Consider the following 23830-nt stretch of genomic DNA (forward strand, 5'->3'; position numbering starts at 1 on the left):
CCAAAACTTGTTTCAGGCTCAGTGAACACTGTTGGTGACAGAAAATAAACGGACTTAATACCTGTCTTCAAGAAGCTTACAATCTAATGGGGAGAAAACAGTAAAAAAGTAACATAATAGACAATAAACAAGTCCTATGATGAAGTATAATTTCAGGCACCGCGGAAACGTAGAAGAAGAGAAGAAGCTCAGGAGGGGGCAAGTTGTGGGAGCAGATGATGGGCTTAGATTCAGACCTGTGGACATTGAGTACTTAGGGACATCCAGGTGATGATGTCTGGTCCAGGGCTTCTCAAACCTTAATGTTCACACGCATTCACCCAGAGACTTTCTTAAAATGCAGCTCCTGATTCCACAGGTCTGAGGTGGAGCCTGAGATTCTGCATTTCCAACAAGCCCCCAGCGGGTACAGATGCTACGTGTCCTCAGACCATAGTCTGAGTAGCAGTCTAATAAAGCAGTTGATAAACTGTTCTCGGGTATTCACTCTCCATTCCTTTCCCCCTCATCCATTGTCCTCTCTCTGAAAAGGGAAAAGACTGGAGGCATCTGCCAGAATGAGGAAGAGGGACACAGAATGAGGGGATTTCCAGATAGCAGCACCTCCACCAGAGGCCATGGGATACAGCCACATTACCTGGGAAGGGAAGATGCCTTTTAGTTTATGTAAAGACTTCATCTACTATTTCTTACCTTCAACTTACATTTACTAACTTTCCTTTCTAAGGGAATACAAAAATGAATGACTCAGCCCACCGGTGCAAAAATTTAATAATGCAGATCAGCGAGCCTGATAAGCCAAGAATTGTGGCCTTGAGGGCAAATGATACAACAGGTTTCAGTGCAGAGGGTGGAAACCAAAAGGAAATAGGTAGGGGGTAAGATACTAAAAGACACTAAAAGGAGAATCAAGGCTGAATACCGAAGAGGCTAGAGCTAAAAGACAATCTCCTAAGATGTCCTTTCGCCTTATCAAGATAGCCCATGACCCACTCTAGATAAGAATAAGTTACAGACATTCTGAGTCTACAATCCTCTGAGACTATTTTCTCCAACAGATGCTCTCAGCCCAGTGCTCATGTCACATGAGTTCTTCAGGGACCTACAAAAATGTTTGAGGCCAGAATATAAAATCATATCATCTCACACCAGTCAGAATGGCCATCATCAAAAAATCTAGAAACAATAAATGCTGGAGAGGGTGTGGAGAAAAGGGAACCCTCCTACACTGTTGGTGGGAATGTAAATTGATACAGCCACTATGGAGAACAGTATGGAGGTTCCTTAAAAAACTACAAATAGAACTACCATATGACCCAGCAATCACACTACTGGGCATATACCCTGAGAAAACCATACTTCAAAAAGAGTCATGTACCAAAATGTTCATTGCAGCTCTATTTACAATAGCCCGGAGATGGAAACAACCTAAGTGTCCATCATCAGATGAATGGATAAAGAAGATGTGGCACATATATACAATGGAATATTACTCAGCCATGAAAAGAAACAAAATTGAGCTATTTGTAATGAGGTGGATAGACCTAGAGTCTGTCATACAGAGTGAAGTAAGTCAGAAAGAGAAAGACAAATACCTTATGCTAACACATATATATGGAATTTAAGGGAAAAAAATGTCATGAAGAACCTAGTGGTAAGACAGGAATAAAGACACAGGCCTACTAGAGAATGGACTTGAGGATATGGGGAGGGGGAAGGGTAAACTGTGACAAAGCGAGAGAGTGGCATGGACATATATACACTACCAAACGTAAAATAGATAGCTAGTGGGAAGCAGCCGCATAGCACAGGGAGATCAGCTCAGTGCTTTGTGACCACCTGGAGGGGTGGGACAGTGAGGGTGGGAGGGAGGGAGACGCAAGAGGGAAGAGATATGGGAACATATGTATATGTATAACTGATTCACTTTGTTATAAAGCAGAAACTAACACACCATTATAAAGCAATTTTACTCCAATAAAGGTGTAAAATAAATAAATAAAAGCTAGCTCCCACCAGTTAAAAAAAAATAAAAAATAAAATCATTGACTCTCAAATGTGAAAAGAAACCAGCAAAACATAAATTAATAAATGTTTATTGACAAAATACAACATTATTTTAACCTCGTTAATTGTTCAGTTTAGTATTCATAAAAATTCCATTACATCTGAAAACCATTTGTAAGTCAGATTTGCTCACTTTGCAGAAACTCCTGAGCAGGCACGATGATTGCTAAGAAATCCTAGCAAATTGTCAATTAAATAAGTTTCCAGTAGCCAATAATTTCTAAAGAAATCTTTGGCTTATTTTACAGCAAAATAGTTCTTTCTAATGCAGGCTTTGGGTGTGTATTAGTACGTATAATGTCTGAATGTGGTCTGAAACCTGGTACTGACCTTAGAATGTGACAGTTCTTTGTGAAAAACTATAAACCAAAAAACAGAGATGGATCTCCAAGTGACAATAATTGTCCAGGTGCAAATTATATAATTTTGGGGGTCTCACTCAAAGCAGTCTAAGGACAAAAGAGACGAACTCATTCATTCGTTCACTGAACACTTTCACTGAGCATCTACTATGTGCCAGGCACTGTCCTAGGCAAAGCAATGCAACAGTAAAGAAATTAGATAGAGCAGCAGGGAGCAGTGTAAGGGAGGTGGAGCTCACTAAGCCGTGCCTGCTGCACCCACCAGAGGCAGGGCCAGGTGAGCCCAACAAGAGGAAAACAAAAGGACCTCCAGGATGCCTGCCGTGGAAGGCCACCTTGCGTCCTCAGAGAGAAGGAAGGAAATTCACATTGATTAAGTGCCTACTTTGTGCGAGACTGTGCTAAGTGCCATGTCATTCATTCCTGTTGACCTCTCCCCACAGCTCTGTGGGTCTCTTAATTCACAAATGAACATCAAGGAAACTGAGACCTGCCCCACATCAGACAGCTGGTTAACAAGTGGGTCACTCAGGACTCAAGCCCAGGTCTGTCTGATGCCAAAACCACACTTCTTCCCTCAGACACCCTTGCTGCGGGGCAGCCGGCCCTGATCACTGCATGCTCGGCAAGTTCCCCGAGCTGGCACTGCTGGTGAGGGCCAGAGACAGGGCAAGGTTGGGGGGGGTCACTTTAGTGCTGTGCCTCTTTGTCACTTCCTGGGCACAGAGGTCCCACCCAGGCCCCGGCTCTGTCAGAGAACCCCTGACAGAAGCCTTGAAGGTTCTGGATGTGCCCGGCCTCTGCCCTTAAATAAACAGCTCTCTGGCCAGGGCAGGGTAATCTGGCATCTGGGGAGAATGCCACCCCTGCCCTCGCCAGCACCTCTAGTCGTTCAGATGGTTACCTGTGGCCGCAGCAATGCATCACCTCGGGATCCGAGCTCAGCGTCCTCTACATCCGTGAGCAGCATGGCAGAGGGCTCCTTCCCTTCCTTGAGGTCCTCAGCTCAGGTCAGCTGCTCCCCCAGCAAGCCCCAGGCCTGAGAGGACAGTGCACTGTCCTCTCCCGGGCTCTCTGCTCAACTGGCCTCTCTTCTCTCCTCCCCACACCCACCGCTCCTCAGGTGATGCTGAGCCCTCTGTTTCTCAGGACCAGATGCCAGAAGCACCAGGAATAGGACGTCTTTCAAGGGCGACTATCTGATGGGCCTTCATCCTGTGCAGGATGCTGGGGAAACGGTTGATGACCCCACACCTGTCTTGGGCATCCCTTAAAAGTGGGTGAAGAAAGCAGTTGGCCTTCTGTTTAGTTTCCTGGCTTTCATCCCCTTTTCTTCAGAGTATTAAGTATGAAGGAAGAGGCAGCGGTAATTACATTTCTTCTCCCTCCTGCAAAAGAGCGGCTCTAGAGAGTTGGGGGCAGGGGGTGGTGGGTGTCCTAGACATGATATTTGGACTCTTTCCTCCTTGGTACCTAAGATAGAAGTCAGTCTTCCTGTCCTCCTAGGGGCTGCAGGTACCACAGCAAAGACCTGGCCAGAAGCCAAAACTAATCAAAGCAAGGGAAAGCCACAGCAACAGCAGTGGATCCCAGCCAGTGACAAAAATACTCCAATATAAACTCTCTCTCGCTCTCTCTCTCTCCGGTTGGCTTTCTTTAGCAGATACCACCAGTCGCCTACTCAGTATGCCTTCTCTTTGTCTTCCTTCATTGTGTTCAAAGCCTCCACTCCCTTGCATCTAGGCAGATGGGAAGATGCCAGCTTCCCCTTCATCCTGTGAGGACTTTGGACAGAGTTGACTCCAGATACAGTGGCCAAAGTAGAGTTTCAAAATGTGAAGTCCATCCATTGAAAGAGACCCTACAAGTCTCATTCCTTTAATCTATTTGGGATTTATTTTTATAAATGATACTAGATACGAGCCCTCTTTAATTTTGTTCCAGATAGATAGCCTGTTGCACACATTATTTATTAAATAAATCATTCTTCTTCCATTGAATCGAAATACCACATTTTCATATGTAAAATCATCCTAGAACAGGCAAACTATTATATATAGGATGGATAAACAACAAGGTCCTACTATATAGCCCAGGGAACTATATTCAATATCCTGTGATAAACCATAATGGAAAAGAATATGAAAAAGAATATATATGTATAACGGAATCACTTTGCTATACAGAAGAAATTCACACAACATTGTAAATTAACTGTACTTCAATAAAAAAATTTTTTTAAATCCTATAAAATGAGATCTATTTCTGAAGTGTCCATCTGTGTTTTGATCTATATGGCCATCCCTATGCCTGTATCATACTGATTTATTATGGTGGCTTTTTAGTTTAAGCAGATGCCTCCTTACTATGCTTCTTTTTATACTTTTGCTGGCTGTTCATAGGCATTTTTTCCTCCATATGAAATGTAATATCATCATAATCAATTATTCCCCCGAAATCTCTCATTGGAATTCTAATTGAAATTGCATTGACATGAGTAATGACATAATTGATTTTGTTTGATATTAACACTTCCAATCCAAGAACATGAAAGTTTTTCCAGTTATTCAGGTGTTGATTTACATCCTTCCATCTCATACTATCATTTATTTTACAGGTTCTGTACCATTCTTATCTATATTTTAAATTATTGTTGATGTTATCAATGAAATGTTTTCCCATTTCCATGTCTTATTTCTAGAATAAAGAAAAGCTTGTGTCCCACATCACCAAATTCTCTTATTTCCCCTTCATTCTCTAGGAAAAAGTCTTTTCCTAGAAATTTTTAAAACTGGAATTTCTTGCTTTTTCTAGGTGTAGAATCATATGATCAGTTTACCTCTTTTTTCTCCATTGCTTATACTTACTACAGTAAGTAAGTCCCCTACATATGAACGAGTTCTGTTCCGAGAGTGCGTTCATAAGTCCGGTTTGTTCATTAGTCCAACAAAGTTAGTCTAGGTACCCAACTAACACAATCAGCTATATAGTACTGTAATAGGTTTATAATACTTTTCACACAAATAATACACGAAAAAAAACCACAAAAAATAAAACATGTTTAATCTTACAGTACAGTACCTTGAAAAGTACAGTAGTACAGTACAACAGCTGGCATCCAGGAGCTGGCATCGAGTGAACAGGCAAGAAGAGTTACTGACTGGAGGAGGGAGAGGAGGTGGGAGATGGTAGAGCTGAAGGATCCTCAGCAATAGGAGACGGAGGGCAAGCTGCAATTTCACTCACGCCTGACGTTGATGGAATGCACGTTCGCAGCTTCGAAAGTTTGCAACTTGAAGGTTCGTATGTAGGGAACTTACTGTATTTTATTTTTATTTTGTCTTAGTATATACAACAGAACCTCCAAAATAATATAGAATGATAAAGGTAATAGTTGGCACGTCTTTTTCCTCTCACTGTTGTGGGCTCTCCCATCGTGGAATACAGGCTCCGGACGCGCAGGCTCAGCGGCCATGGCTCACGGACCCAGCCGCTCCGCGGCATGTGGGATCTTCGCGGACCGGGACACGAACCCGTGTCCCCTGCATCGGCAGGCGGACTCTCAACCACTGCGGCACCAGGGATGCCCGGCACGTCTTTTTTGAATTTCATTGACTTACCTTCATCATTTCAGTACATAGAGTGATGTTTCCTATTTTGTTTTCAAAAAAGAGTCTTTTGTTTTAATTGAGGTATAGTTGACCTATAACTATATTAGTTTTAGGTGTACAACATAATGATCCAATATTTGTATATATTGCAAAATGATCACCACAATAAGTCTAGGTAAAATCTGTCCCCGTACATAGTTACAATTTTTTTTTCTTGTGATGAGGACTGTTAAGATCTACTTAGCAATGTTCAAATATGCAATACAGTATTATTAACTATTGTCGCCATGCTGCGCATTACATCCCCATGGCTTATTTATTTTATAACTGGAAGTTTGTATATTTTGACCCTCTTCACTCATTAATCATATTTAAATAGCTTTTCTTAACTGCCATTTATTTAGAGGGTTTTTTTTTTTAGGAATAACTGCTGCAGTTGTTTTTAATCAATTTTTTTTAGCATTTATTGCTCTGATCATATTTGCTTTTCTCTTATTTGCTGATATAATTAATTATTGATAAATTTCTTGATAATTTAGAGGCAACCACCCTTGCCTTTTCTCCTTGGTTATAATATACCATTCACTCGGTACTTTGCTGTATTTATTTGTACATGTTAGGTAGGCCAATTACATCTCCTGATCTTGGAGAAGTGGCTTTATATAGGAGACCTCCTGTGGGACCCAGCAGCACACTCCCCGCTGGTCACCAGAGCTTTATGCTCTAGGGGTGCCCCTCATCTGGCTTGTGTGGGCCTTTCTGTTGTGGTAGGGGTGACTGCTGTGGACCCACTGGTCACTGAAGCTGTCACTCAACCCAGTTAGCTGCCAGGCCCTGCCTCGTGTGGTGGTTGCCAGCCTCCTGCTGGGCCAGGCCAGGTCCCCGTGCAGCTGGCTGCACAGCCCAGAGTGTCCAGAGCTGATGACGGCCCATAAGTGTGTGTGTGGGGCGGGGGGGACTGGGTCCCAAGACTGGTGCTGGCCTGCCGGTGGGCAGTAAGCCTCTGGCACTAGTAGGCTAGAGGGAGGACTCCAAAATGGCACTTGTCATCACCAGTGTCCTCAAGATAGAATGAGCTCCCCCAAAATAGCTGCTGCTAGCATCTGTGTCCCTAGGGGGTGTCCAAATTGCTTCCTGTCTCTCCAGGAGGCTCTCCAAGGTCAGCAAGGCGGTCTGACCCAGGCTTCTTTCAAAGTATTACCTCTGTGCTAGGACTCCGAGCATGTGAGATTTTTGTGTTTACCCTTTAAGAGCAGAGTCTTGGTTTCCTACAGCCCTCTGGCTCTCCCGTACGCAAGCTCTGCTGGCCTTCAAAGCCAGGCATTCCGGGGCCTCATCTTCCCAGTGCAGGACCCCCAGGCTGGGGAGCCTAATGCAGGACTCAGACCTCTCACTCCTTGGGGAGAACCTCTGTAATTGTGATTGTTCTCCTGTTTGTGAATTGCCTGCCCCAGGGGGATGAATCTTGACTATACTGTGTCTTCGCTTCTCCTACGCATCTCTTTGTGGTTTCTTCTTTGTATCTTTAGTTGTGGAAAATCTTTTCTGCTAGCCTTCAGGTCATTCTCATCAATAGTTGCTCTGTAAATAGTTGTAATTTTGGTGTGCCCATGGAAGGAGATGAGCTCAGGGTCTTTTCCTACTCCACCATCTTGGCCACATCTTTCTCTATAAATATTTAAATGGTTATTTAAATGCCTACGTAATAGCCTCGATTTACCTCTCACAGAGCCTAAAATATTTACTACCCGGCCTCCTAGAGAAAAAGCTTGCCAACCCCTGGTATTTTTTTTTAATAGATCTTTATTGGAGTATAACTGCTTCACAATACTCTGTTAGTTTCTGTTGTACACCAAAGTGAATCAGTCATATGCATACACATGTCCCCATATCCCCTCCCTCTTGAGCCTCCCTCCCACCCTCCCTATCCCACCCCTCCAGGTCATCGCAAAGCACCGAGCTGATCTCCCTGTGCTATGTGGCTGCTTCCCACTAGCTAACTATTTTACATTCGGTAGTGTATATATGTCGATGCTACTCTTACTTCACCCCAGCTTCGCCCTCCCACCCCATATCCTCAAGTCCATTTTCTTTTTTTTTAACCTCTTTATTGGCATATAATTGCTTTACATTCAAGTCCATTTTCTATGTCTACATCTTTATTCCTGCCCTGCCCCTAGGTTCATCCGTACCATTTTTTTTTTTTAAGATCCCGTATATATGCGTTAGCATACGGTATTTGTTTTTCTCTTTCTGACTTACTTCACTCTGTATGATGGACTCTAGGTCCAACCAACCCCGGTTCTTGATTTTCAGATAGGTTGCTGATGATTTGCATGTAATATTCTCTTACTGTTTCAATCTACCTTCTCTGTTAGTTCTCTGTCTTTTCTTACTCCTAATCCTGTATATTTTTGCTCCCACACTTTTGTCCTTAATCAGGCTCATGAAGAATTTATTTATACATTACCAATCTTTGCAAAAATCTCATTTTTCCATTTATATATACATTCTACTCTTTCAGTTTTCTATTTCTATTTTTCATAACTTTAACTTTTGGCTGTGTAACCACATTTCATCATTATTTTGGACACCGCTAAAAAAATAAAACTCTTCGACATTATCTAGGTCTAGGACATAAGGCTTTCTTATCACTTAGAATGTTTATTCTTTACTTATTGGAAGAGCTCTTTGAAACTCATTAGGCATAAATTTTAATCATATTTCTCTTATGCATCCATAAAAGAAAACATAAAATCACTTAAAGTACTTCTAAGATGTCTTCTGATTGAGAGACCAGCTCTTTTAAATCATCATCCACTCAGTCATCAATGTTCCAATTTTTCCACACAATTCTGTCCTCCGTGCTGGTGACACAGCATTTCCTAAGAGCGTCCCACAACTGTTTCCAAGATTTTCTTCCGAATTGCTGATACTCACTCTTCAAGTTTTGATGCTAGCTCTCTCTTACTGGAAGTGTCATTCAAAGTATTTCAGACATCAACCAGTATTCATAGCCCTTCTTCAAACAGTGCTTAAATGGTTTTTTGACTGACATCTCAAGGGATTTCAATCATGCCACCAGGAAGAACAGCCAAGTTCTTACAGGCACAGGTAATAACATGGTCACACTGCTACATGGTCAAAAGAAATTGAGGACATGTTCTAATTTAAGAGATATCAAGGGCTTCCCTGGTGCCGCAGTGGTTGAGAGTCCACTGCCGATGCAGGGGACACGGGTTCATGCCCCAGTCTGGGAAGATCCCACATGCCGCGGAGCGGCTGGGCCCGTGAGGCCATGGCCGCTGAGCCTGTGCGTCCGGAGCCTGTGCTCCGCAACGGGCGAGGCCCACGTACCGCACCAAAAAAAAATAGAATTGATGCAATATGGTAATCCTCACTTCCTGGCTTATTTTGTTTGATTTATTATATTTTATTCTAAGATAGACAAGGTTTATTTTCAGTACTTCTATAATAATAAAGATATTTAAGGCTATGGATTTTTCTATGAGAATAGCTTTTGCAGTGACTATTAGGTTTTAAGATAAAGCATTATTTTCATGGTTTTGAAAAGACTGTAACTTCAGTTTTGATTTTGGATTGTACCAAGTGTTTTCTATTAATTTTTATTCTCCATGCAGTAATATTTTGATAACTTTCCAGTCTTTGTTTTTAATTGTATTGAATTACGACCATACAATTTGCCTGTAAAATCTCTACCTTTAAAAATGTAGGGCTTCCCTGGTGGCGCAGTGGTTGGGAGTCCGCCTGCCGATGCAGGGGACACGGGTTCGTGCCCCGGTCTGGGAGGATCCCACATGCCGCGGAGCGGCTGGGCCCGTGAGCCATGGCTGCTGAGCCTGTGCATCCGGAGCCTGTGCTCCGCAACGGGAGGCCACAGAGGGGAGAGGCCCGCGTACCGCAAAAAAAAACAAAAACAAAAACAAAATGGAATAAGATGATCTTTTTTGGTAACGTATAACTAGTTTTATAAATTTTTGTGGACATACACACATATGATATTTGTCCCAAGAAAATGAAATTAAAATTAATGAAAATAAAATCCACTAAGAATTAAAATCAGTTTGATAATTGTTTCATTCAATTCCTCATTTTTTAACTTATTTTTTTTCTACTAGCTATGAAAGCAAAAAAATTAAGAAACTTTGAGAAGCCTGGAGTTTCTGGGTAATATGGAAACTTAAGTGGGTCTGCGGAGTGAGGTTCTTTTGTAACCACATGGTCAAGCAGAGCTCAGGTGCAACCACAGCATTGGAAGTCGGAACAGAGGTATTTCTGTGGGCTTGTGACTGACAGGGTCATGAAGAGAGCTTCTATGATCCTGGTAATACTCCGGCTTGATTTATTATTATTATTACTATTATTATTATTACTACTCACTCGGTTACATGGACATATTCAGTTTGTGAAAATTGTATGATTTTTATACATTTCTTTTTATGTATTATTCTTTTTTAGAAGTTTTTCATTTTTTAGTGTAACCACAAGGTAAAATTATTTAATGCCAATTCTTCTTTCTTTCCCTAATCCCTGCTCTCTTCAACCAATATTGATGTACAAGAAATATTGATTCCACCTTTAGATCTGTTTTGGGAAAACTGCTTTATGTTTTTGCTGCTTCCTTTCTTCCTAGGTCTTTTCCCATATATTAGTCAGGATGGTTTAACCTACAGTTAACCCAACATTTCTAAGGCTGAACTTGCTCACACAAAGCCCTATACAGGTCAGGAGAACTTCCTCTGTCTTGTTTTCATCTAGAAAACTTCAGAGTAGCAGAGAAAGAGGAATCTGGAGAGTCTGCCGGGCTTTTAAGAGCCAGGACTGCAAGTGGCTTACACCACTTCCGCCCTCATCAGACGGCCAGAAACCAAAAACTGCAAGGGGGCCTGGGGAAAAGGAGCTATCGTCCCGCTCCTGGTGACGTGACTTAACAGCCTGAAAGAGCATGTTCCATGTGTCAACCCTGCAATCTTCCCAGCTGTTCAAGATCTCTCTTAACCCTGCAAACCAGCTCTTAAACTCATGAAACTGGTATCTTAATCCCTTTTCCTTCATCATAAAATCAAACGATGTAAGTAAACATTTTGCTTTGTTAAGAAAAGACCTGTGCTTCCTTTTCCAGTAAGCAGCCTGAGGTGACCTCTAAAAACTGTTCTCTATTCACTTGACCCAGAAACCCCCACAAAATCATGCAAGTCAAGAGGTTCAAATCTTCATGCTCACTTTAAGCACACTCGTGAAACTGCCCAGGCCGTTAAGGGTATGCATATCTGAAAAGCCACCAAGTGTCTGAAGGATGTCACTTTAAGGAAGTCATGTGTGCCATTACGTTGTTACAATGGTGGAGTTGGTAGGTGTGCCCCAGGCCAAACAGTGGGGCTGGACACAGGGTCGGAGGCCCAAAAAGAGTGCTGAATTTTTACCGCACATGCTCAAAAATGCAGAGAGTAATACTGAACTTAAGGGCTTAGATGTAGATTCTCTGGTCATTGAGCACATCCAGGTGAACAAAGCCCCCAAGATACGGCACAGGGCTTACAGAGCTCATGATCGGATCAACCCATACATGAGCTTTCCCTGCCACACTGAGATGATCCTCACAGAAAAAGAACAGATTGTTCCTAAACCAGAAGAGGTTGCCCAGAAGAAAAAGATATCCCAGAAGAAACTGAAGAAACAAAAATTTACTTACGGCCTGGGAATAAATGCCGCAAAAAATAAATGCAAATAAAAGTAAAAAAAAAGAAAAAAGAAAAAACTTGTGGTTACAAAGGAGAAAAGGGAGGGAGGAATAAACTAGAGATTTGGGATTGAGAGATACACAATACTATACCTAAAATAGACAAACAACAAAGACCTGCTGCATAGCACAGGGAACTGTACACAGTATCTTGTAATAATCTATAATGGAAAAGAATCTGAAAAGAATATATATATATATATATGTATAACTGAGTCACTTTGCTGTATACCTGAGACATTGTAAATCAACTATACTTCAATAAAAAAATTAAATTGAAATTGAAAATTGAAAAAAAAGAAAGCAATAGGATTCCAGTGCTTATTTCTAGTTAGGTTTGAAGTGGGAAAGGGAGAGTTCTAATCATCAATTTTTACTTATTTAACACCTCTCATTTTTCTTGGACATTCCTTAACACTTGTCCAATTTCGCCTTTGATATTCTCATGGAATCCATATATGAAAAGAATCAAGCGCATATATGGCTTGATCATCTTCTCCTCCTACCTATTCAAACACATCCTGTGAGGCCTAATTTTTGTCCTGCTTGCTAGATGAAATTGAAGACAAGTCTCATGGTTTTATGGTCAATCGTCACCAGTAAGAAAAAAAAGAGAATTTGCCAGCTATGTATAGTTCATGAAAATAGTCTCAGTTCAATAATTAAAATATCCAGTCTTACGGAAGAGTCACAAGATTCGATTACGTTTAGAATGACATCTTCTTCCTGTCAGACATGCTTTGAGAAGGAAATAGTTGTGGTCAGCTCCTTTTCTGTTTCTTCATCTTGGGTTTCTGTTCCCCTCCAATCCCTAGGCTGCGTTCACCTCTTCTAGGCTTAGAGTGCAGGGAGAAGCCAGGGGCAGAAATGTTCTTATTAGACAGAGATTGTCATGAGCTGGTGCATGGAGAGGATTAATGCCAGCAAGCCTGGAAGAAGGCTGAGCTGTTTTACTCAGATATGAGATGCTGACATGCCAAGGCATGATTAATAGTGTCACTTTATAACCATGTGTCTGAGGAGTTTGGGGTGGTTTGTACAAGCTTGTCAGCATCTTTATGGATAACAGTGAGGCTGATGATTTGCACCTGGTCTTGGTGAGAGCCCCCCCCCCCCAGCCTTGGACATTGGAGCTGACTGCATAGCAAAATTATACCCATGTGACCAGCAGAGTATGAGAAACCCTGGCCCAGACTCTCCTCTGGGCTCCCCGGTTTCTAAGTATTCTGTGCACACCCCAGTGGTTCCTGAGCTGAGAGAGCAGGGGCATCCCACCTCAGCCCTTACAGAGGAAGACACCTGGAACTTGGGCTGTCCTGACCCTTTGCTGTGAGGCCGCCCTTGGCTGCGATGTATGTCCTGGCTTTAATGCTGATGCTCTATTTCATCCTTTTCCTGCAATGAACTGTAGATTGATAAGCGCTGACTATTGAGGTCCCGTGAGTCTCCTTTCGCAATCCTACCCCACCTGCCACCGCAGTGCTGTGACACCAGCACTTCCTAGGACGGGCAGCTGTATACAACTGACTCTATGTTTCAAGGGGCACTTATGTGGGTTCTTCAGAGACTCCTCAAAGACCTCACCCAGCAGGACCCAACCACACTCTCTCCTGACCTCACTTTGCCCTTTCAGGCAACCTTTCTGGTTGGCAGCTAAGACAGCCCTCCTGGGCAACACCTAGTCAGAAGGAAACATATGCTCTTTGCCCCAGTCAGCCTGGGGAGTGAAAGTCATCCTTATGTAGCATCTTTTCACTCTTCTCTTGGTGAAACGAAACAACAACAGTCTTACCTTTCTAATGTCTTCAGCGTGACTCAAACATCAATCCATTGGGACACATGTCAAACTCACTTGTGGTCCCACTGAAGACCTTCTCCCTGGGCTTAAGGTAAAAGAAAAATGTCCCACCTTTCCATATAAAAATCTTCTAATCTCCATTCAACCCTTTTATATCCTTGATGCTGAGGGGATAAGAGTCCCACAATGGTGTTAAACACTTTGTTGCAAGTCCTACATGGTGGTGTCATACCCCACTTTGTAATGTAAATTAATATCATGGTCTTAAAGCCCTGGCCAGAAGTGACACCAAAAAAAAAGTTTTATTTTAACGTCCTATTACACTGCTATAAGTGGAAAATCAGGATTTGAACCCACACCTAGCTGATTCCAAATTCCCTATTCTTTCTATTATGCCAGAAAACCTCCAAATTCAAATTCAGAATTCCATTTAGAATTTATTTAGTACTTTTTGAATAATCTTCATTTTGGTCCTGGAAAAGATGTCCTTTCAAATGTGTCTGTGCCACATCCTTCTCTTCTCAGTGATTTTTGTCCATTTTACCCAGATATGGAAAACCAAAGGAAGCTATTAGTTTCCCTTTCCTTGGTCAAGTGGAAAAATTTAACTAGCGTCTCTTCTCAATGAATAGTGCCATTTTAACTATTGTCAAACTATAGTCTTGTGGCATCATTCTTTCCTTAGAAAAATAGGGAGGTAGGGTGGAGTACAAAAAGAAAAAATATCTTCTCAACAAATGCTTAGAAAAAGAATTTGAAAGCTTTTGCTGCTGGTTGCTGACTCTGAAGCCCAGGATTTCCAAATTTTCATTTCCAACTGGGGCCATATCAACAAATGTGCAAATCTCTCTGCGTCCTGCAGGTGATGTTGCTGTATTCATTGCAGGCAGTAAATTCATGGCTCTCTGACACCCCTTTGCACTCTGAGTTTTGGCCATGTGGTCAGCTGGTCAGAAGTCACTAGGGAGATGTCTTTCCACAGTTTAATTATTTCCCTCACTCATTCTGTCCACTTCGTCCCACAGTTGCTCCATAATAGAAACAAATAGAGAGATAATGTTGTATGAAACACAATAGTTCCTCTCTTTTTACTACAAAATAATCAGTCCTCCTAAGTAGCATTTACTCAACCACATAAAAGAGCCAGCAGGACCTCTATCTAGAAAGAAGTTTGTAAGAATAGCCCCATATAGGACTTCCCGGGTGGTGCAATGGTTAAGAATCCGCCTGCCAATGCAGGCGACACAGGTTCATGCCCTGGTTCGGGAAGATCCCTCACGTCACAGAGCAACTAAGCCTGTGCGCCACCACTACTGAGCCTGTGCTCTAGAGCCCGCGAGCCACAACTACTGAAGCCCGCACGCCTAGAGCCCATGCTCCGCAACAAGAGAAGCCACCGCAATGAGAAGCCTGCGCACCACAATGAAGAGTAACCCCCGCTCACCGCAACCAAAGAAAGTCCTCACGCAGCAATGAAGACCCAATGCACCCAGAAAAAAAAAGAATAGCCCCCCACACATAAGTCTCTTAGGCAGATATAGCATCCTGCCACAGCAGAACAGCAGGCTGGGTTTATGTTCCTGAACTTTTAGCCCAAAAGCCTTCCACTGCATGGTTTTAATTAGCACCTTCATGTTAGCTACTCCTATTTCAGGAAGACTTGAAATAATTTCTTCTATAAATTAAAAAAATGTTTTGATTGTTATAATAAGTTAAAAAACAAAAGATGTTGAAAGTGTGAACAATTTCTCTCTACCCCACCTCTTAGGAAATCAAAGTTAGAAGCTTGGCCATATACTTTCCCACTTTTCTTGAAGATCATTTAAACATTTCAAGCATATATGCATACATACAAGGCAAATTCTTTCACAGATATTTTAAAATCATATCATAATATACACATGACTCTACAACTGAAAATTTTTTCCTCCTTATATGAGGTATTAATTGGGCTACAAGTCTGACTGCAGGTAACAGAGATCCAAATTAAGAAGACAGAAGTTTCCTTCTATCTGACTTAACAGTTGGTAGGTAGATGGTCAAGGGGCCTTCTGGAGCTCTGTCCCATACCGTGGGCCAGGCACCCAAAATTTTCTATCTTGTTACCCATTCTCCCCAAGCAGTACCCCTCATCCACATGACCTAAGTTTTCCATCACAGCCACGTTCAGGAAATAAGATGAAGGAAAGAAGGGAGGAAAGAACATGCCCAGAAGTTGCCTATCTCACTTCTCCACATAGGTCATTAACCAGGGCCTGGTCATGTGACTACACTTTGCTACAAGGAAAGCTGGGAAATGTAGTCTTTTCCCCAGGCAACTATGTGGCCGGCTAAATTTCATGGAAAGGGATAGACTTACGGGGGGGGGGGGGTAATACACAGACTTTACCCCAGATAAATCTCTTACTATAATACATATTGCTGGTTTTAATAACTATTCTTTTTAGTAACCAATCATTCTTTTTTTTAATTTTATTGATTTAATTTATTCATTTTTGGCTATGCTGGGTCTTCGTTGCTGCGTGCGGGCTTTCTCTAGGTGCAGTGAGTGGGGGCTAGTCTTCGTTGCGGTGCACAGGATTCTCACTGCGGTGGTTTCTCTTGTTGTGGACCATGGGCTGTAGGCACGCGGGCCTCAGTAGCTGTGGTTTGCGGGCTCTAGAGCACCGGCTCAGGAATTGTGGCACACAGGCTTAGTTGCTCCGTGGCATGTGGGATCTTCCAGGACCAGGGCTCGAACCCCTGTCCCCTGCACTGGCAGGTGGATTTCCAACCACTGCGCCACCAGGGAAGCCCCCAGTCATTCTTTTTAATAATCGCTCAATTCTCTAAAGTGTGGGTGATCATAGTTTTTCCAACCATCCTCCTATTTCTGAAAATGAGTCCTACTTCCAGTCTTCTGTTGTTTTCTCTTTGCCATGACAAGCAAGAGTACTTGAATTTGAGTGGAGGTTTATCAAATATATTTAAACAAATGTGTTGCATTTTTACCTCTCCTGGACTGACAGGTGAGGGGACTGTCAAGTCTCTCTTCTTCTCTATTAAAGAACATTGAGAAAAGATGAAGAAACTCACGTGAAAGGCCCTCTTGTTGTCCCTTGTCTCTGGGGGTTGGTTATTCCCTTCTCAGTGCAAAGAGCTGTTGAAGATCACACAAATGGAACTAGACATACGTACTTAACTAAGAGGAGGCTGCCTTTAGGGAAGAACAATGACTTTGCTTATTTTCTTCAGATAATAGGTTGTGAGCTATATTCTGGGAGGTATACCCTTAAGCTTAATTTAGCCTTCAAAGCTGAGGGTTTGTACCTATGGGATTCCTGGCAAGAAAACCACTTTGGGTTAGAACAGGGATTCTCTGTAACCTGAATACACAATGGCAATGCAGTCCTGGGGGTAAATGAAAAGCAAAAAGGAAAAGCGTGGGAGGGAGAGAAGGGAGAAAGGGAGGGAGGGAGGAAAGGAGGGAGGGAGGGAGAGAGGAAAGAAGAGCAGAAGGGAAGAAGGAAGAAAGGAAAATCAAGCAGCAATATCCAGGCACCAGAAGTAGGTTCAGGAAAATGGGTCTATGCTAGTTAAATCTCTTTGGTTTTAAGTCACAGAAAGTAACTCAAGTTGGCTTAAAGATATAAGATAGGGCTTCCGTGGTGGCGCAGTGGTTGAGAGTCCGCCTGCTGATGCAGGGGACACGGCTTCGTGCCCCGGTCCGGGAAGATCCCACATGCTGCGGAGCGGCTGGGCCCGTGAGCCATGGCCGCTGAGCCTGCGCGTCCGGAGCCTGTGCTCCGCAACGGGAGAGGCCACAACAGTGAGAGGCCCGCGCACCGCAAAAAAAAAAGATATAAGATATAGGAATAAAGATATAAGAATTCTTATAAAGATAAAAGAATATTCAGGAAGCAAAAGGAAGGTGGGATCTGGAAGCCAAAAGGAGGAAAGCTCTGTGGAATCCACTTCTCTTTTCCCTCTGAAGGGCCTCTGATGCGTCTCTGTGCGTATGTGAGCAAAGGGTGAATATGTCTCAGCTCCCAAGTCTCTGTCCTCGCGCTTCAATAGAGCAGCCAGGACTAACTGTGTCATAGCTCAGTTCCAAGTTCCAAGGAGAAAAAATATGGTTGGTTCAGCGTGCATCAGTTGCTCACCTTGGCTCCAATCAACCGTGGCCAGAAAGACAGCATCAGGAGAATAAACTTGGAGGGCAGGACAAGACCCCTGTGAGGACAGGAGTCCTTCTCCTTGAAGTGTAAGCTGGGAAGGCAGCCAGGTACCTACTCAAGTTAAAGGCCAAGCCAACTACCTACTCAGGCCTCTTAATAAAGGAAAGATAAGACCTTCTACCTCAAATAATATAAATTGTAGTGTGATCCTGGCTATCTCTGGACATGTTTCTTGGATTCAAGATTCAGATTACATAGTTAAGGATGAATTAGAACTGACGTAGCAGTTCTCGTCCACAATCTGTGCAAACCTTAGAGTTCAAACCAATAGATCAGAAAAAAGTCATTAGTGATTGCACAATCATCTGAACTCTAGTCCCTCCCCCAGGAAGGAAGGTTTGACGTTTTCTCACCACATTCAGACCCAACCATCAGGAAAGTCATTTCAGCCTTAGGCATATAATGACCTACCTGCTCCTAGGAAGGTATAAACCAGTACAAAAATGACAGAGTCGTTCAACGTAGGAATGTAGTTCTCACATACAGCATGGAGGAGAGCTGCTTGGACCAGAGAAGTGAAATGTCCTCCAGGACCCACGGCATACACCTTGTGGCCACTCCTGTAGGTCCATCCACACGCCTCTATAGATAAAAAAAAAAAAATGCACAACGTGAGAGTTGTGAGTTAAGTTTTATTGGGGGCAAAATGAGGATTATAGCCCAGGAGACAGCATTTCAGATAGCTCTGAGAAACTGCTCCGAAGAGGCAGGGGGGAAGGTCAGTATACATGTGATTTTGGTGAAGGGGGGTAATGCAATCAAGCACAGAGTTTTGCAGAAAGTTGCTGCTAGTCACAAGCAGCAGATGTCACCATGAATGATTTTATTGCTCTTCTAGACAGAAGGAGATGCAAAAAAAATGGGCTTATAAAATCTTCTCCTGAAAATATCTAACTCTTTGCAGGCTTGTTCTGCCAGTTTTTCCCAGAGTACAGAGCGCCTCTTTCCTGGTCTCCACCCTGAACTCCTTTCAGGGTGTGTTGAAGGTCAGTGGCTGTAGTGGCTTAATCCTTGTAGAGGCAGATGACAAATGCCAATTTTTAGTTGGCACCTCTTTCTTAGACCTCTTTGTTCCCAGTCTGCTAATCTTTCTCCTGCCAGGCCTCTGACCAACGAGTCAAGTCGTTTGACACTGCCCAGGAGTCCATTCGTATGCCGGCCTTGAACCATTTCTCTTTCCATAAAAGTATAGACCAGATGCAACACTCAAAATTCTGCCCTTTGAGAGGGTCTAGGTCTTTATCAGTTATGCTAATTGCTGCCATTTCCCCCAGGATGTTATATTATTTTATTTACAATTGTTTATTTCTTGCTGAATAACAAATTCCCACCAAATGTAGTGGCTTAAAACAGCAACTATTTTATTATTTAGCACAATTCTGTGGGTTAACAGGGGCTTAACTGGATCATCCCTCTGTTGATCTTGCTTGGAGTCTCTCACACAGATGCAACCAGATGGCAGCTGAGGCTGGAATGTCCAAGATATCTTCATTCACATGGCTGGCATCTTAGCAGAGATGGCTGGCAGTCCACATCATCTCTTCATGTAGCTACCTAGAGCATCTTTACATGGCAGCCAATCCCAAGAGCAAGCATTCCAAGAAGACAAGCCCTTATGTGCAAACTCTTATCAAGCCTTTGCTTGTATCATGCCTGTTTATACCCATTTTCCCAAGCTCAAACTCAGTGTTGGAGGGGACAACTCAAAGCTGTGAATACTGGGAGGTGTGGTGCATTCAGGGCCACCAAAGTTACTGCCTGATTGACCATTAGGAGGAGAGCAGCTGCAGCGAAGTCTTCCACTTGGGCTTTTCCACTACAGCATCTCTTAGCTTAGAACCAAGGAATCAATATGGCAGTTCTGCAAACTACCAAGTATGTCTGTTCCAGGGAAAGACCTTTGGATGAGTCCATGAACTCAACGTACTCTGTGAGTTAGACTATGCTATTGAAGAGGAAGGGACTCCAGGTATTAATATCAACTCTGTTGCCAACAGTCTTTGAAATGTTTGGGTATTCCCCTTTATCCAGTGTACAGTTAACTGAGTAAATGATTGGAATGCCCTCTGGGGCATCATTACCCAGAGGAATTAGATCATATTCACTTGCCATGGTGTTGCAGGGTCCTTCCTCCTACGGACTCTACCTCTCTTTCAGTCGAAAAATTCCAAGTCCAAAAACAGGCTCAGGCCTGGAAACTAGACAAGGGACATCATGAATTTTTATTAGATTAGTTCCCTCAACTTCCTGATAATCTAGCCTTGATGGTTTTTGATTGTATGGCTTGAGCAATCCTTTGTGGCTGCCCGTCTAACTCACCTGCAGCGATGCTACATTTTACTAACCACCTCCATAGCTCTCAGTGGGTCAGGTTTTCTGGCTGTCACTTTGATCTTGCCATTAATTAGGATTATTGCGCCCTCTCACTTCTGAGAGTGAAGTCCTGTGGAGCCCATCAGCCCCATTGCTGTCACCAAACTAGGTGCTATAACAGCATCACCTTGTGTTAGCCCTGGCCTTCAGAACACAGCCACCACTGAACTGCTCAGTGAGGCTGGTATCCTTCTGACCTTATTCTTCTGGCTTTCTCATGGAACGCCAGAAAGTTAATTGGTACTTTTTTATCCTTACTTAGTGTATTCTCTCTAGCATCCTCAATTCTCTGAGCCTTTGATCCCTTCCATCATCTGCCACAGTTCTGGAATTTCTACTTCACCTAGTGTAGAGCATCACCTTCTTTAAGCTTCTAAGAGCAATGTGCTAGCAGCGTGTCAGCCTCATCCCCCAGGGTCCTTGCCAAGGTGTTAAATCATGTATCCTGTGAGAGTGTTCCCATAGCCATAAACTTCCCTTCAACCAACCTTGTATCTCCTCTTCACCTTCACCCCCGCTTGATCCAGCCTCTCATTCATACTCTCCCAGTTCTGGGAACCACGTGCTGGCCAGGTACTGCTACTCCCTCTCCTCCCTTAGCAGACACAGCACTTCTCTGGCCAGGTTATACTGTGGCTTAACTCTAGTTACTGGTCTAGAGAAGAGGTGGAGATAGATCCTGGGGATGGCGGGCATGGTTGATGTATTGTTTTTCAAGGCAGAGACTTCCTCCTTGTCTTCAAGACAGGAGTACACTAGTCTTTAATAGTGAGGACTCTGACCATTTCTACAAGCTCAGAGACTTTGGGGGACTCCAGGGATTGAGTTTAATTACATCAACCCAGATGGCCCCATTCCAAGTCTCAGAGTCCTACACCTTTCTCATCAGAACCCTAAACTTGGGGTGGCAGACTTGCCATGTTTAAGAATTCAACCTCTTCTGGAGCACCATCACTCTTATAATTAAGTCCTAGATTTGATGCTGACTGTTTTCTGACCTTTGGCTATAGGAAATGAGAATCTCTTCACATGCCGCCAGACATGTGGGCTGGCTCTGCTTTTCACACTTCATCTGAAATTGGTGATTAATCACCCTCAGCCTTTCCTTCTCTCAGTAGCTTGAGATCTCCAACCAACCGCCATCCAATTCCATAATCCTAAAAAAGTTTACTTTCCCTGAACCTCTCGACTGCTGAGGTATTGCATCTTCCAGTGAATTCCCTTCCACCAGTACCCCATCCCTGTTCACCACAAGGGACATTTTAGCAATTGCACCACATATCAGGGGGCTACCACCCATGATGGGGTCCTCATTGCCACCTGATCAGTGATCCAGCTCCATAATTCTACATTGGATGCCACTTGCTAGGACTATGCCTGGCACAAACATTTGTAGGTGGGCTTCCTGGAAACAAACTCTGAACTAGAGGTTTGTTAGGGTGTCTTGTTGGAAAAGACTCCTGTAAGCAAGCGAGGAAAGCCGAATGGGGTGGGGGGAGTTGAATTGTGATGCATGGAAGCAAAGCATAAGTCAAGCCCATGGGGAGCTCCAAAACCGGAATGGCTCCCATATTGAAGATTTAGAATATTGAAGCAAGGGGATCAGCCTTGGTACCACTACACCAACCTGTCTTTGGGGCAAGGCAGGTCCCTTTGCCCAAGGACAGTTTCTGCTGAGCCGTCAGCAAGCAACATGCCTACCCACTGGGAAATGAGTGCCCCAGTCATCAGGGGAGGAGCTGGAAGGCACATCACAGCATCCACTATGTAACCCAAAGAAGAGAACTTACCGCACAAACCTAATCTTCTAAATGCACTTATTAATAAGAATGAGATTCTAGGAATGCATAACTACGTTCCAATAAGACTTAAAGACCTGGCCGATATACAATAATGGCAGGATAGTGAGAAAGACACCAAATATCAAAAGCCTAAAAGCCTCAGAAATCTAAAATCTCATGACTAGCAAGAGAAACAATTAAAAAGTGGACCCAGCCAGGGCCATTGACCAGGGTTCTGGTTTAAATCATCTCGAACTTAAAAAACAGGTCCTACATCCAAACCAAGGATCTGCGGATGCATCCCAGAACTTGGCATCTAAGTGGGTCTGGGAAACTTACTGCCACCCTGGGAAGGTATAAGAATACAGGTGAGAATGAGGATACAGATTTGGATAGAAACAATAAAACAGTGAAATCAGTAGTGTAAGTATAAGAATAAGGGCTGCAATCATTGTGATATTCTGTGTGTTCTACCTCCCTCTTGGGTGTTTAGAGCATTTAGGAGAATCCTGGTACATAGGACTTGTAAAGGTATACTGTGTGAAAACATTTAATCAAATAATTTTCTAAGTTTGTGGGGGGGAAAATATCTTCTCAAACTCCTAAATTTTGACTTATTAGCTGTGTTGAATAGCATGCAAATATTTAGAAGCATATTAATTATTTAATTATGTTAATGCTTATTGTTTTATAACGTCCAAAAAGTTAATAAATTGAGCATGAAAGGAAAGCTAGGTAGTAGCGAGTATTCCTCTCCAAGCAAAAAAATGCCCTTCAGATAGTAAATAATAGAATCAATAGAGACAATATCACAAATTATTTCCCCAGGGTAAGCATAGAATATATAATTTGATATATGCTGGTATTGCTATAACCATAAAATTCCCCATATTCAAAAGACACAACCCAACAAAAGACAGTTCAAAGCTAAATATAAGTAAGTGGGTATCATCCACAGCTGTCACATTTTTCTATCCATCATGTCTCATTTGCCTGACAATTGTGGGCTGAACCTACACACACATAGGGATGAAATTCTCTTGGTTGGCCATGACACAGGAGGAGCTCTTTATCTGCTTCTCAATCAACCCCTTCTACCCTTTGTTCTTCCTAGAAGGCAGCAGAGAGAGTGTATTCCAGGGTCCCATCAAGTGTCAGCTGAAACTGGTCATTATTGGAGACTCTGTGCAAACTTATGTCCACTGAGAAGGTAGCTCAATTTCCCTGGGTAGGAGAAAATCAGAAAAATCAAAACAAATTCAGACTGATTTTTGTGTGAAACAATAAATAGAAAACACAAAACTACTGACACTTCAGAGAAACCGAGAACCAGGCAAAGTTTCAGATTTTAAAACAAGTTCCTTCTCAAGTGTGTTTTTAAGTACTCGGCCTTCCAAAATGCATGCTGTCAACTTGAAACGACTCTCCTGGAAGTATTCAAACAAACCCCAACGAGCTTACTTCCTTTCCTTTGTGAAGCATTTAAGCTCTGCACCTGCAATGGGAACCTCTGTCCCTGGACTCATAACCTCTCGTGGAAGTTTTTAATCCGCATAGAATGTAGGTGTGAGAGCTTTCTGGCTTGATTCAAAGCCACTTGGACATCAAAAAAAGTGAGTGCACAATGCCTACTCTGTTCTCACAGATTTGTTTGTTTTGGCGGGGGGGTTCTCTTTTGTTTTCCTTTTCAGCTCTTGATTTCCTTTTCATTTTAGGTTGAGTTAGTATTTACTTTTCAAGTCACTTTCCTGAGCCAGCTTGTCAGCAAACATCAGGAAAGTTGGCCTGGAGCTGCCCTAGCGAGAAAGGGAGAGAGGGAGAGAGGGGGAGAGAGAGAGAGAGAGAGGAGAGAGAGAGAGA

Source organism: Lagenorhynchus albirostris, chromosome 5, assembly GCF_949774975.1.
Source record: "Lagenorhynchus albirostris chromosome 5, mLagAlb1.1, whole genome shotgun sequence".
Taxonomy (NCBI): domain Eukaryota; kingdom Metazoa; phylum Chordata; class Mammalia; order Artiodactyla; family Delphinidae; genus Lagenorhynchus; species Lagenorhynchus albirostris.